At 46.9% G+C, this 15138-nt stretch overlaps 1 protein-coding gene across 3 annotated transcripts in view; it reads left to right on the top strand.

Annotated features, from left to right (window-relative positions):
• The window catches only part of PRKG1 (protein kinase cGMP-dependent 1), a 444044-nt gene that overhangs the window by 354806 nt on the left and 74100 nt on the right, over positions 1-15138 (top strand). The window lies entirely within an intron of this gene.

The raw sequence follows: 15138 nt of genomic DNA, 5'->3' as shown, positions 1-15138 counted from the left end.
AATGGTTTTCCTATCAGTACAGGATGATTTCTAAGCATTGTTGCTGTTGCTTTGGAGGGAAGGAACCAACCATGCAGGAACCACAGTCACCGAAGATCTGATGTCCCCATGAAAAATCACCCGATAAGATTGAATTACTGCTATTTCAACTTATTGTTTCAATTCCATCAATAACTGCAAACAGAACTGAGCTGGAAGTGAAGTTTCGCTTAGCCCTTCTTGTGGTCTTCAGATGGGCCATTAAGACCTCGGGGGTTGTTTGGTTGGGCTGTCAGTAGAAGACCTTCTGCGGCCCCTCCACCTCATTAGGCCTTGCCTTCGGCTCTCCCTTCGGAGTGAATTAGCCAAGGGATTCTTGACGGCATGCACCCAGGGATGCTCGGCGGGATGTCCGCAAATCCATCCGTGATGAGATGAGCACGATGACACCATTTGAAACCAGATAAGGTTGCATGCATGACTTGGTAGCAAAGGATGAGGGAGGAGATAGCCATCTCTTTTTCTTCCAAATGAGTACAACAAGAAGGATTTCAGCTGAATATGTGACGGTCTGCGGCATGTCTCCTCAGTGTGTTCTCACAGCTGTTGTATTTGTTGGATTTCCCAGCCCAAGCAGATGGGTTCCTCAAGGGACAACACAAAGTCGAGTTCCTCTGCCTAGTAAAAAGGCAAAGCCGACCCCGCGTCAGATAACAGCCTGTGAGTACCTGACTTGCAAGTGTTCACACCCCGACGCTGCCAATAATCCTTCTGTTTCCGTGAAGCGATAAGAAAAACTGATTAAAATTAATAAAGAGGGGTTATTGGTTATTTTTTTCCAAATATCTCACCCTGGCTGTGGGCACGGATGCTTTAGTAATTGATGTTTTGCACTTTCAAGTGTACCTGGGAGGACAGCTGAGGTGAGGACACCACTTCTCGCAGGTGTCCCAAATTCATCTGCCACCTTCCGCGGCGGCATCAACTTTTGGAAACAGTAGACTTTGGCTCATATCTCGCTCACCGGTGGAGATGTAGTGACTATGAAAGACCAAAGGAAATTGTGTTAACGTGCATTTTGGCCAGGTTGGCCGGGGCTCTGAGCAACCTGATCTGGTTGGAGATGGCCCTGCTCCTGACAGGGGGGTTGGACTGGGTGGGCTTTGAAGGTCCCTTCCAACCCAAACCCTTCTGTGATTCTATGATTTTGTTAGCTGTTAGTTGTCATTTTGAGTAAGTGCTATTTATCAGCAAATAATGTGGTATTATTATCTTTATAGCAAATATCTGATATTATATATATCTCATATATATAAAATATCAGAAAATAATGCGACATCATGCATCTTTAGCAAAATACTGCTAATATTTAGGTTTTTTTGCAGTTAGTGAACACCTGGCTTTAATGTGTGTCGTAAAATTATACTGAGAGACTCAGATCAAGTTTTTTTAAATACCCATCATTCATTTGAATTTTTCACTGAAACCAGGAAATACTGTCAGTTATATTTTAGTACTGAAGGGTGAAGTGAAAACCTGTTTTCCTACAATTACTTACCTTTAATCATTTTTCTCTGGGACCTGAGAATTCTTAACAACTGGTTTTCTTCATCACTGTCTAGGTGTTTCTGCTGTGTGATAAGTGAAATAGGGCTCAGTTTAGAGTACGGCCGAGGGACTCGAAATAACCCCAGTCCCCAGCTTAAACACGTTTTGTCGCGTGCAAAGAATGGTGATTAAAAGCCGTTAACAAGTATTTTAAGTGTAACTTATTGATTGTAAACCCAAAACAATATAATGTTGTTTAGTGGGTTTTTCTCAAAAAAAAAAAGAAATAGCGACTTTTTTTTTCAAAAAATGTCTTTGAATTGAGAAGTTTGATAAGTTGGTGCCTTCATTTTGCCTACAAAAGCCTAATGAAAATCCTTCCTTGAAATACACGTGTAAAATTTTAATGCACTGGAAAAGTAATAACTTTTACCTAAAACTTTGCTACGTCACAAAGGCACTAGAATTTCACGTCTTTAGAAAATTAATTTAGCAAAAATTGCACTCCCTTGGAGGCACTGACATCCGGAGAACATCTCGTCGTACTGTTCCTGCCAAGCGAGAGCCATGCTGTGAATATTAATCAAGAACGCTTACAAAGAAACGTAATTCTGGATTTCCAGATGACTTCTGCAGACTACTTGGACTACTCTATTCAAAATCAGTCTGTAATTCGGCCGTAGACCTCGTTTCTCTAAGATTTCTGGGCTTGCCACTGCTCTAATCACTGTGGGTAAGATGAAAGTCGGAGGTAGATTTAAAAAAATCCCCAATATCCCATTCTCAGCCGTTGACACGGGATTTGTATTTTGTGGTTATAGAAGCCTATTTAAAATTCTATTCTATTCAAAATTATACAGCCTATTTAAAATTCTACTGCACTTTGCTGGCATTTGGGTTGAGTAATGGTTGTCGGGAAGAAAGCCCAGGTGATTTTTCTTTACTACTGAGCGATATAAAAAGGTTTCTTATTCTTGTTCTGTAGATGTTATTACTAAACCAGTGGGTTTAAAGCAACTTGATAAGACAACGAACCATGAGCAAAAGCCCAAGTGCTTTGTTTTAGACAAAGTTACCGTTTTTGATGGGATTTAGGCCCAAATTCTAGTCCTACCTGAACTTTCTCCCTTTCCAGCTCAGGATAGATACACTTTTTTAATGTTAAATTCATTTAAAATGGTTGGAAGCCATCCTACTTCAATGTTCATGATCATTTTATTTAAGCTTTGGCTCATATTTCTTCTCCATTCTTTCTTCTTAAGGTCAGGAAGGGGAGATGAGGAGGGCGTGTTGCTCTCTACGTCGGCAACCGGCTGGAGTGTGTGGAGCTCCGCCTGGGGATGGAGGAGGAGCTGACAGAGAGCTTATGGGTCAAGATTAGAGGATGGGGACGGACAGGGGACGTTACGGTGGGGGTCTGTTACAGGCCGCCTGGCCAGGAGGACAGAGCAGACAAAGCGCTCTATAGCCAGATAGGAGCAGCCTCACAGTCACAAGCCCTGGTCCTCATGGGGGACCTCAACCACCCTGACATCTGCTGGAGAGACAACACGGCAGGGCACAGGCAGTCCAGGAAGTTCCTGGAATGCGTGGACGACAACTTCCTCCTGCAGGCGCTAGAGGAGCCGACAAGGAGGGGTGCCATGCTCGACCTTGTGCTCACCAACAGGGAGGGGCTGGTGGGGGATGTGAAACTGAAGGACAGCCTTGGCTGCAGCGACCATGACATGGTGGAGTTCAAGATCCACGGGGCAGCAAGGAAACTACATGGCAAGCTCTCTACCTTAGACTTCAAGAGGGCAGACTTCGGCCTCTTCAGGGACCTGATGAGCAAAGCGCCATGGGAGGCGGCCCTGGAGGGAAGAGGGGCCCAGGAAAGTTGATCTGTATTCAAGGAGCACCTCCTCCAAGATCAGCAGAGGTGCATCCCGACGAAGAAGTCGGGCAAAAAGGCCAGGAGGCTGGCATGGATGAGCAAGGAGGTCCTGGACCAACTGAAAGTAAAAAAGGAAGCCTATAGAGGGTGGAAACGGAGACAGGTAGCCTGGGAGGACTACAAAGAGGCTGCGCGAGTGGCTAGGGATGGGGTAAGGAAGGCCAAAGCCCTGGCAGAACTGAATCTGGCCAGGGATATAAAATGCAACAAGAAGAGCTTCTATAGGTATGTAGGGGACAAAAGAAAGTCCAGGGAAAATGTAGGCCCCCTCCAGAAGGAACTGGTGTCCTGGTTACCCAGGACATGGAGAAGGCTGAGGTACTCAATGACTTTTTTGCCTCAGTCTTGACCGACAAGAGTTCTTGTCCCACCACCCAAGCTGTAGAAGGTGCAAGCAGGGACTGCAAGGATGAAGAACTGCCCATTGTACTCGAAGAGCAGGTTCGGGATCATCTGAGGAACTTAAAGGTGCACAAGTCCATGGGAGCTGATGAGATCCATCCGCGGGTTCTGAGGGAACTGGCGGATGAAGTTGCCAAGCCACTGGCCATCGTATTTGAGAAGTCGTGGTGGTCTGGTGAGGTCCCCGATGACTGGAAGAGAGGAAACATAACCCCCGTTTTTAAAAAGGGGAACAAGGAGGACCCAGGTAACTATAGGCCGGTCAGCCTCACCTCTGTGCCTGGCAAGGTCATGGAGCAGATTCTCCTGGAAACCATGCTAAGGCACATGGAGAGCAAGGAGGTGGTTGGTGACAGCCAACATGGCTTCACCAAGGGCAGATCGTGCTTGACCAATCTGGTGGCCTTCTATGAGGGGGTGACGGCATCGGTGGACAAGGGATGAGCAACTGACATCATCTACCTGGACTTGTGCAAAGCTTTTGACACTGTCCCGCACGACATCCTTCTCTCTAAACTGGAGAGACATGGGTTTGATGGACGGACCACTCGGTGGATAAGGAGTTGGCTGGATGGCCGCACTCAGAGAGTCATGGTCAACAGCTCAATGTCCAAGTGGAGACCGGTCACGAGTGGTGTCCCTCAGGGGTCCGTGTTGGGCCCAGCCCTGTTCAACATCTTTGTCGGCGACATGGACAGTGGGATAGAGTGCACCCTCAGCAAGTTCGCCGACGACACCAAGCTGTGTTGTGCCGTCGACATGCTGGAAGGGAGGGATGCCATCCAGAGGGACCTTGACAGGCTGGAGAGGTGGGCCCGTGCCAACCTCATGAAGTTTAACCAGGCCAAGGGCAAGGTCCTGCACGAGGGTCATGGCAATCCCAGGCACAAATCCAGGCTGGGCAGAGAATGGATCGAGAGCAGCCCTGAGGAGAAGGACTTGGGAGTGATGGTGGACAAGAAGCTCAACATGAGCCGGCAATGCGCCCTTGCGGCCCAGAAGGCCAACCGCATCCTGGGCTGCATCAAGAGAAGCATGGCCAGCAGATCGAGGGAGGTGATTCTCCCCCTCTACTCTGCCCTGGTGAGACCCCACCTGGAGTACTGTGTCCAGTTCTGGAGCCACCAACACAAGAAGGACATGGACCAGTTGGAGAAGGTCCAGAGGAGGCCACAAAGATGATCAGAGGGCTGGAGCACCTGTCTTATGAGGCCAGGCTGAGAGAGTTGGGGCTGTTCAGCCTGCAGAAGAGGAGGCTCCGGGGAGACCTGATAGCGGTCTTCCAGTACCTCAAGGGGGCCTACAAGAAAGATGGGGAGAGGCTGTACAGTAGGGCCTGTTGCAATAGGATGAGGGGTAATGGTTTTAAAATAGAGGGGGGTAGATTTAGATTGGAAATTAGGAAAACATTTTTTACGATGCGAGTTATAGAACACTGGAACAGGTTGTCCAGAAAGGTGGTGGAAGCCCCATCCCTGGAAACATTCAAGGACAGGCTGGATGAGGCTCTGAGCAACCTGATCTGGTTGGAGATGTCCCTGCTCCTTGCAGGGGGGTTGGGCTAGATGACCTTTGAAGGTCCCTTCCAACCCTAACCATTCTATGATTCTATGATTCATCCAGGCATTTTTTTTAAACCTTTTCATCCCTTACCCAATTTCAGTACGAGATTGCCCATTTGAACAGTTGAAGTAGTTTAGCACAGATCCAGAGAGGCCCTTCACCCCATCAGAGGAGGAGCTTGGACTCAGCTTGGTTGCATCCGTGGGGCGAGTCACGCGGCTCTCAGAGTCTTAGATCTTAAGGTTTCATTTCAGGTCCATCTATCATTTCAAATTCAGATTTGAATTAGAAACACAATATGTAGCGAGGCATGTCTGCGCCTCCAAGAGAGGTATGGTCTTAACTTGATGGTTTTTGAGCCATTTGATGTGCTAGGGCTGTTGCATGAGATTGTGGCATATGGAGGGTTTTGCTACGGCTGATGATGGTCCAATAAATTGTACGTGGACCAGAAGCTTGAGAAGCTGGAGGGGAGCTGCGGTCTTGCCGTGCAATGCCTTTGCACGCTGGATGTACGAAGGATGGGGAGAACAAAATTGCTCCTACTCATACTGATGTGAGTCATTCTACTGTTTCCCGTATTAAAAGGCCTCATATTCAAACAGAACGTTGGGATTCATCACAATTTGTTCTTAAATACCTGTTTGGCTGATATAAAGTATAGGAGAAGATTTCTTGTAGGGTTATGATGGTGCCAACTGCTGACTCTTCCATCTTGATGTTCTGATATTCGTCAGCACATATCACCCTGGAAACATTCCAGGCCAGGTTGGCCGGGGCTCTGAGCAACCTGATCTGATTGGAGATGGCCCTGCTCCTGGCAGGGGGTTAGACTGGATGGGCTCTAAAGGTCCCTGCCAACCCAACTGTTCTATGATTCTATATAAAACTCATATAAAATCATATAAAACTAGCCCTTGGAACCATCAAAGGAATAAAATCCATCTTGTTGGAGTGGCATGTGTCCACCCAGAAAAAGACCGGCTGCTTCTCTGCACAAAGAGCTGGTTTGGGTTTGTTCAAAGCAATAGCAACATCCATCAACACACCGCCGTCAGCAGGAGACGAGGCCGGGAATGAGGATCCGTCACTTCCCTCCTGGGAATATTCTAGCTGACAGCTCTAATTGCTCTCTTAACACTTCTATCATACTCCCAGCAGCGTAATTTCCTGTAGGTCGGAAAAGTGTCATCCCGCACCGGTGCTGGAAACTAATTCGTTTCTGTCCACATCAGTTTGACTTCTTGTGTAGGACTCTCGCTGCGACAGAGGAGAGCTGGTTGCAGGCGCTGTTTGTGATTCTCTTAGATGCGTTGGTTGTAGAACTTAATTTGAAGTTGCTTTTGGTTTTGGGTTTTTTTTCACAGAAAGTAATTTTTAGCGGCATAATATACTCCTAGCAGTTGCAATATTTTCCAATAATAACTATGAGGGATTATTGCTTCTGTAAGGATGTGTTTGTCGGAGTTCACTTTGATACTTTTCCGTGGCTGGTGGATAGAGCGGAGTCGCGGAGAGTCAAACGTCTTATCTTGGATGCTTGCTCTGGGATTCCTTGCTTTGATTTGACTTTACTAAGGAAAACTCTGGCAAATGAGATCTGCAAAGTCCCGTGGTAGGGACGTGTCGCATCCTGAGTGTGCATTTAAGAGCAGTAATCCTTATTGGTTGGAGATTATCTTTTCCAACCTAATGGCTTTAACTTTAGAGGCTGTAAACCAGATGTTTGGTAGAATGATAGAATGGTTTGGGTGGGAAGGGCCCGTTAAAGCCCACCCAGTCCAACCCCCTGCAAGGAGCAGGGACATCTCCAACCAGATCAGGTTGCTCACAGCCCCGGCCAACCTGGCCTGGAATGTTTCCAGGGATGGGGCATCCACCACCTCTCTGGGCAGCCTGGGACAGGGTTCCTCCACCCTCCGTGTAAAAAACTTTTTCCTAATATATGATCTGACTCTACCTCCCTCTGTTTTGAAACCATCACCCCTCGTCCTGTCACAACAGGCCCTGCTGAAGAGTCTCTCCCAGTCTTTCCTGTTTGACTGCACCACCCCTTACTGTAAATGCTGCTTTGAAAGGACTTTCCCCTGCTCATCGGGCTCGGTGTAGGTGGAGCGTGAAATCTCTTTTGGTTTTTTCCAGTGCTTCTCCAAAGTTTTTTAGCTTCTTCTCAGGCTGCAACAGATCAATTCTTTTCAGATTTTTCACTTCATTTTCAAAGGCTGTATTGTGCTGCTCTCCAGACATTACATAACTGGGATTGGGTTTTTTTTTTTTTGTAAATTAGTGGTGATAGGACGCCACACACATCCTCTAGGTGAGCACAGAAGATTTAGGATGTGGATTATTTAGTCGCCTTCAGTGAGCGTACAGCTGTGTTTGTGCCAGAGACTGGTCTTGAACTTCTCCGTCCCCTCTTGGCTGTATGTTCCCACTACGTCCCTTTCCCTAGTATCAGTGGTTACTGCCCGAGGAGTGAGTTGCACTGATTTACCAGAAAATTAAACCTGAAGAAGGTTTGATTTATCTTAGGTAAGTTTAAGGTGAACACAGAGCCAAAGTATAAAACCTGCTCCATCGCTCCGTGCGCAAAAAGGAGAAAATCAGACTGAAGAAAATGAGGAGTTTTACATCCTTATTGATCTTAAACTTTGCCCATAATTTTCCCTTCCGTGCTCTTCCCACCATAAAATAACACACAGAACAAGAACTTGAGTACTCAGACTAAAATAGGGCCCCATCAGCACATCAGCACCACAGACCATGATGTTGGAGAGGGGTGCTCTAGTTGGCTTTGGAGGAGTTAACCTGACCATCGGAGTAGCTGGGCATGGTGGTTTGGAGCCCAGCATGGGCTGATTTACTCTCTGCAGCTCTTCTGCGCGCTGCCGGTACCTACTCCAGTCATCTGAAAGTTGGATCGAGTCTCTCTGTGCTACAATACAGAGCAGTGCTCAAATGAAAGGAGGAGCCGGATGGGAAGCACAGGCTTGCAGAGCCTCAGAATTGCTAATTGCATCAGCAGGAGGCTTTGAGGAGTTCCTGGACGAAGCTGATTTCTCGCAGGAGCCCCGCTGGCTAGTCTGGAAGCTATCTGTGAAACCAAGCTTAACAAGACCTGAAAAGGCTGCTGAAGGAGCGGGGGTGAGTGTTTCCAGCTCCCTTGCTGCACTCGCATCAGCAGACGCCAGTGTGGTCCTTTGTGTCGTTAACTGTTGGTGTCCAGGATATTAATTTTTTTCTAGTCCGAAGTGAAGGGTTTGGGCACTTGCTGCTCTTGCAGTGACGCTTTTGTTCCCGTTAGTGGTACGGCATTTCCTGCAGCAAATACGAGCAAGGGTTTGCTGTAATTAGCCAAGTAAAACTCATTCTGAGGGAAACTGAGTCCTGAGGTGGGTGCTGGTAACAGGGTTCTCCCAGACACAAGGAGGGGATGGCCTAGGTCCCGGGTCCCTCAAGGGAGTCTTTGCCAGGAGCAGCAGGAGATGGAGCAGAGACGAGGCTCGAAACAAGGCTATGGCATCAGGCATGGTTCATCCAGGAGATGGGACACAAGCTACCTAGCTTGTAGATCCAAGGTCCACCCAAGAAGTAGGGCTAGAGACAAGAGGCAAGTCTGTACCTACAATTGAGGGTTCCAGGCTGAGCCAAAATGGAGCTCCTGGACTATGGGCAGAAGATGTTGGGTGAAGATCCCAGCGAGGCTGCTCAGGGCAGTTGGAGCCTCTTGGGACACTCAAGGTGATGACAAACTCTTTATTTTATTCATATAAACTTAAGTTCTTGACATCAATGGTTGGTTAGTGTGGAAGAAAGTCAAAGGATTTGTGGAGTAAAGGAGGGATGCAGTGAATTTGGCCTGCAGAGTGAGGAGGACATGGGTGGACCCAGAGGAGTGGGTAACATGGCGAGGAAGGTAAGGTGGGCACAGTCATCAGGGTGGGGGCACTCAGATCCACGGGCATGGGCAGAGCATTGGCCGTGGGAAGAGGTAGATAAGAGTACGGTACAAAACCACGGGCCTTAGGTGGGACTGGAGCGACCTGAAGTACAGGGGATTGAGAATTCGGTACCCAGGAGGCTTGGTGGTGGAGGCTGGTAGTGTCAGCCAAGGACAAGCGGTAGTGAAAAAAACCCAACTATGGAAGGACCTCAGCCTGTAAGAAGCTGCTTTGGACGCAGTCGTTCCCCTAATCCCACTGAAGCCTCTCGTGCGTTGTTGTAGGGTTTGGGATATAAATACAGCGGTCCCAGCTAGTGAGGCTGGCACGGTGTCCGAGTGGCACAGTGAAGGGATAATCTGATCCCTGCCTCGGCGGCGATCGCATGCGTGCGGCTTTATGAACGTGCCAAGGCAGTGAGGCTGTCGGGCCAAATGGATGCGGCCTCGTTAATTCTTGAAGAGAAGCCAGCTGCCGGCTCTGGTCACGCTGAGGCTAATTGCTGCCCGTATAATCTAACGCACCGCGCTCGACCTCCTCGTGTGTTGGTTTACTCACCTATAAAATATTTTTGCAGATTTTATCGTATGCGTTAGCTGCTTCTGAGCTGTCGCGGTGACCACGTGAACCTCTTGCACGTGGTTTGAAGTGACGTTGCGTAAGCGCGGGGTTGATATTGTTCACGTGTAACGGCTGTATCGTGTTACTTTAACTCTCCCGTCCCGGTTTGATCTGATTTTAATGTCACTGTTTGCGTAAATAATGGCAAATTAGTAACTCACCGGGTTAAATTAGCCTTGGCAGAGGTCGTAGATTATCTCCTGCGTAGTTTGTGGTTATCGGTTATGGATTAAATACGGCGAGAACATAGCAAAAGTGATACGTTCTTTATGAACGCTGTGACCGCTGTGGTCCGGAACCCACGATGGCCTTGCAGCCAGGTGCCTGTCGTAGTGCTTCTGCCTCCCTAAGCATTCTGTGGTTCTATATCTAGAAATATATTCCTATATAGTGAAATTTAGGAGTATAGGAATTGGAGAGTGAAATGGCTTGCTCAAGGCTGGGCTGTAGGCAACGGCAAGGCAGACAAGGGAGCAGTCGCAGTCCGGTGCAGTATTTGTGGCAGCGGTTGTTTCCCTAGGTACATACAATGATTGCAAAAATTATATATCTATATCTATATATATATATAAAATTAGGATACTTGCAGTAATACCAAAATAAATTGTATTTTATCTAAACCAAACTTGATTTTCCGTCATTCATGAAACTGAAAATCAAAGAATGACAGAAGGGTTTGGGTGGGAAGGGACCGTTAAATCCCACCCGGCCCAACCCCCCTGCCAGGAGCAGGGACATCTCCAACCAGATCAGGTTGCTCAGAGCCCCGGCCAACCTGGCCTGGAATGTTTCAGGGATGGGGCATCCACCACTTCTCTGGGCAACCTGGGACAGGGCTCCACCACCCTCAGGGTAAAAATTTTTCCTAATATCTGATCTGAATCTGCCTCCCTCTATTTTGAAACCATCACCCCTCGTCCTGTCACACCAGGCCCTGCTGAACAGCCTCTCCCCACCTTTCCTGCAGCCCCCTTTGGGCACTGGGAGCCGCTCTCAGGTCTCCCCGGAGCCTCCTCTTCTCCAGGCTGAACAGCCCCAGCTCTCCCAGCCTGGCCTCACAGCAGAGCTGCTCCAGCCCTCTCATCATCTTTGTGGCCTCTTCTGGACCCTCTCCAACTGGTCCATGTCCTTCTGGTGTTGGAAGCCCTCTGGGTGATTTCCTTCTCATGGGCTGACATCCAGCATTAATAGGAAGGACAGAAGAATTAGACTTCAGACAGCATCCTGAAATAAACCTTACTTGTTGGAAGACTTTTGATTTAAAACTTGGCATATTCTTAGCAGCAGTTGTTGAGAGTTTCATTTGCTTTCAGAAGCATCAGTTCAGTAAGGACAGAGCAGAATTTTTCTGACTAAGTCTTTAAGGAGCTGATCACCATCCTTCTAAATGAGCTTGTAGACTGCTGCAGCAGTATCCCAAAATGTTTATTTGGGATTGTTGGATCTTTTTATTTCTTTCTCTAAAATTGACGATGACAACCCATTTTTCTTTGACCAGGTAACTGAAGGACCTTCACCAACCACCAAGAGTAGATGGGTCAGTGTGTGGTCTTTGGTGGTCGCTCTGCAGAAGCTGCAGCTGCCTGGGAGAAGTCTGTGGTAGAAAGCTCAAGTCCCGTGGGACTCCTGGAAAAGAGTGTTTAGATCATTTAAACTTGAGAATGGTGTTAATAAGGGTTTTCAAAGAAAAGATGGAAGGAAAAAATTAGATCTTCCCTGGTGGGTTTTAAAAATTTGCCGCAGGAAGACTGTCTGGAGGTTCCTAATTTGCTGATATTCAAGTTCTTTAATGCATTTTACCGCTTTCCGGCACTGCACACTTGACCTCGTTACAGTGTTTTTATTAAGGTTGATTTGAAGTATTTAGGACAAGACATGTTGGAAATAAGTGAAAGGAAAAAATATATTATGGAAAAAATCAGTTAACAGCTTGAATTTACTGGTAATAGCTCAAAACCCAGCGTCTCTATCTCCTCTTATTATTTTTGTCGAGTATTTTCTGATTGCACCCTTGCTTTCCCGTGGGCGGTAAAAATGGTCTTTGTTGGGTATTTTGAGGAGCGGTACCCAAATTCAGCAATCTGTTTTGTGCCGGGAGGCTGTGTCTGGGAGGGCACTGATCCCAGATGTCATGCCAGGGTTGTACCAGTTGTGTCCATTTTCTGGGAAGAACGAAGAGTGGTGTTTACTGGTGGTGTAACAGCGAGTTTCAATCAAATATAATGGTATATTGTTAAATTAAGTTGTCCAAATGTAGTTTCCATCTGTTGGAAGAATTATATTGGCATTATTGAGGGGTTGGGTGTGGTAGGAGCTGTGAGAGAGTGTTGGAGCAGGACTCCAGTGATTTGGGGGATGTTGGATGAAAAAATACAGAAGGATGGGAATGATCTCAAAGATTTTACAGTCATAGAATCCCAGAGTGGTTTGGGTGGGAAGGGACCTTCAAAGCCCGTCCAGCCCAACCCCCCTGCCAGGAGCAGGGACATCTCCAACCGGATCAGGTTGCTCACAGCCCTGGCCAACCTGGCCTGGAATGTTTCCAGGGTTATCCAAGTTAAATTTTTACCGTCTAAGGTAAAGTCAGGGAACAGAGGCTGTGCTTTTTGTATTCACACTTTGCAACACAGCTTTATAAATAACGGGATCAAGAAATACACTTTTATCAGAAAAGTTCCTGGAAATGGTTAAAAAAAAAAGTCATCGTTCTTAAGTTGTTGGCAGCTTAACAGAAGCAAAATTGTTGGAACTTCCCAAGTTGCATGTGGAGAACAAGTTATATTGAGGAAAGAACAGTGATGCATTTTGTTCCCTAATTCCACCGTGGGGTTAAGAGCAGCGGTACGAGGTCTCCTGCCCCGCTTCTCGGACACGTGCCCAGGGCGGGATCCGCACCCGCTGGTGTGCAGCCTGTCCCTCTTTGTGACTCCAAAATCCCCTCTGCTTGTATTTCCTGATGATGCACCCTCGAAACTCCCCCCGGCAGCTGTGACCTTTCTCCAGGTCCCGAAGTTTGAAGCTGGAGGGGGCTGTAAAATACCAGAGCTCGCCCAGAGGACAAAATATAGTAACGAGCTGGAAGGAAGCAAGCGTTTTCCCGGGAGGAAATAGCGGAGGGAAAGGTTAGCGATGGAGTATTCAGAGAGCGAAGGTGATTCCTCCGACGAAGAGTGCTGTTTCTCGGGGAGCAGCGACGAGTACTCCGGCGATGAAGCCCAGAAAGTGTCCGAGTCAGTGCCCGCACGCGAGGCTTTCACATAATTACTTCTGGCGTTTGATGGCGTGCGCTTCTAGTAATTACTTGTTGCATTTAATGCCGTGCACTTCTAGTAATTATTTTTGCATTTAGTGCCTTGCAGTTCCAATAATTATTTGTTGTATTTAATGCCATGCATTTTAATTACCTACTTTTACATTGAAAGCTGTGCACTTTCAATAATTGCTTGCTGCATTTAATGCCCTGCACTTCTAACAACTTTTGCATTTAATGCTGTGCCCTTCTAGTAATTACTTTTGCTTTTAATGCCTTGCAGTCCTCATAATTACATTGCATTTGATGCCACGCACTTCAAATAATGACTCGTTGCATTTAACACCATGAATTTCAAATAATTTCTGTTGCCTTTAACGCGGCGCGGCTCTAATGGTTGCTTGCCGTGTTTAATGCCGTGTCCTTTAGCTGGTGGCCACCCTGGCAAAATATTACCTCTGAAAACACGGACCGACAATTCGTTTGTGCTTGAAGGTGACCGAGGTTAATTCGTAAGAGGGGTGGCACGGCCCTAGGTATGTTTGTCATTTTTGAGCTTGGGAGTCCGAGCGTGTTTTGTGTTTCACGGCTGATGCATGTCGGTGTTTAACATTTCTAGAGAACTGAAAGCGCGTTGGTTTTTAGAAACTCGAGGAGATTTTTAATCCTGCTTGCAGCCTGATTGATGAACATCCCCTAACAGGAGGGTGTGCGGGATTTATAAAGCCACTGACAATCAGCTGGGATGGTGGAACCGGAACGCTGGTTCTGCCCGTCGGTCCCTTCCCTCGGGATTTGCGGGACGAGGGTCCCAGAGGGGGGTTTTCTAGGCAAGGATGCGCAGGTTGGCTTTGGAGATACCCCAAATAAAAATTTCTTGATTTGACACTTCCTATAACTAATAATATAATACAGTCATTATAATCACATTTATAATCTTGATCTATAAAGATATAAACTGTCTTTTTGTGGCAGAAAGGCATCTGAGGTAACGGGACAAGTACCTGAAATTTTAACAGGAATTAATGAACAACCCAAAAGTTTGCGTACTCATTTTTAATGCTTTAATATACCGGCAGAAGTTGGCTGCAGCAAGTTAAGGGGATATTAAATATGATAATTCCTTACCCTCGCTATATTTACCAGACTTTTAGAGATTAATAGAGATAATTGTCTGCTGCGTCTTTCTACTTGCATTAAATTACCGTCGTTTTGTTTGTTGGTGTGGGTAAATTAGCACTAATATACACTTAATTTCATTGAAAAGAGGCTCAAAGTCGGCATTTGAATACGGGCCTGAGTATTAATGTTCTTTGCATTTGCATTTCTGCTTGCTCTGTTTTAAAGATATTAAAGATAGCTCAAAAGTAATTAAAGTTAATTAATGCTTGCCTTAAAGGGAGGATGTGCATTCCTGTATGAGGCCCTACGGAACAGTTGGGATTGAAATGAGTTAACATCATATTTTATAGCTGGGGCTGGTCATGGCCAAATTTGTGGTGGGGCACGGAAGGGAGAACACAAAGATAATGGCGATACAGATAAAACATGTGCAGAGCCCAATTCTAAGTGCAACGTTTTGAATTTCTGAAGAGTACCAGCACGGTGCTGTGATGCCGAGACCTTTCAAAAGCTCCGTCCTCATCAGGGCCCTTTTGTAGGCACAGTCCCAACCACCTCCATGCTCCTTGCACGTCTGATAGCACACCGTATGCCTTGTCCCCGTGCTAAGTAGCGGAGCTGACCTCCAGCTTGACTGGATGCTTCATGTGCCAACGTCGAGATATTCTGTGGTTTCCGGGGAGAAGGACATGAGCAGAAGTCTAAATGTTTTTAGCTTTTGGGTGCTTGAAGCCTGTGTAGATGATGGAACGTGAAATGAGTATAGGGGAAAAAGC

This window comes from Chlamydotis macqueenii, chromosome 7 (assembly GCF_036417535.1).
Source record: "Chlamydotis macqueenii isolate bChlMac1 chromosome 7, bChlMac1.mat, whole genome shotgun sequence".
In the NCBI taxonomy this organism is placed as follows: domain Eukaryota; kingdom Metazoa; phylum Chordata; class Aves; order Otidiformes; family Otididae; genus Chlamydotis; species Chlamydotis macqueenii.
Note: the sequence above shows the minus strand (reverse complement) of the source record. Positions and strands in the feature narration are given on the sequence as shown.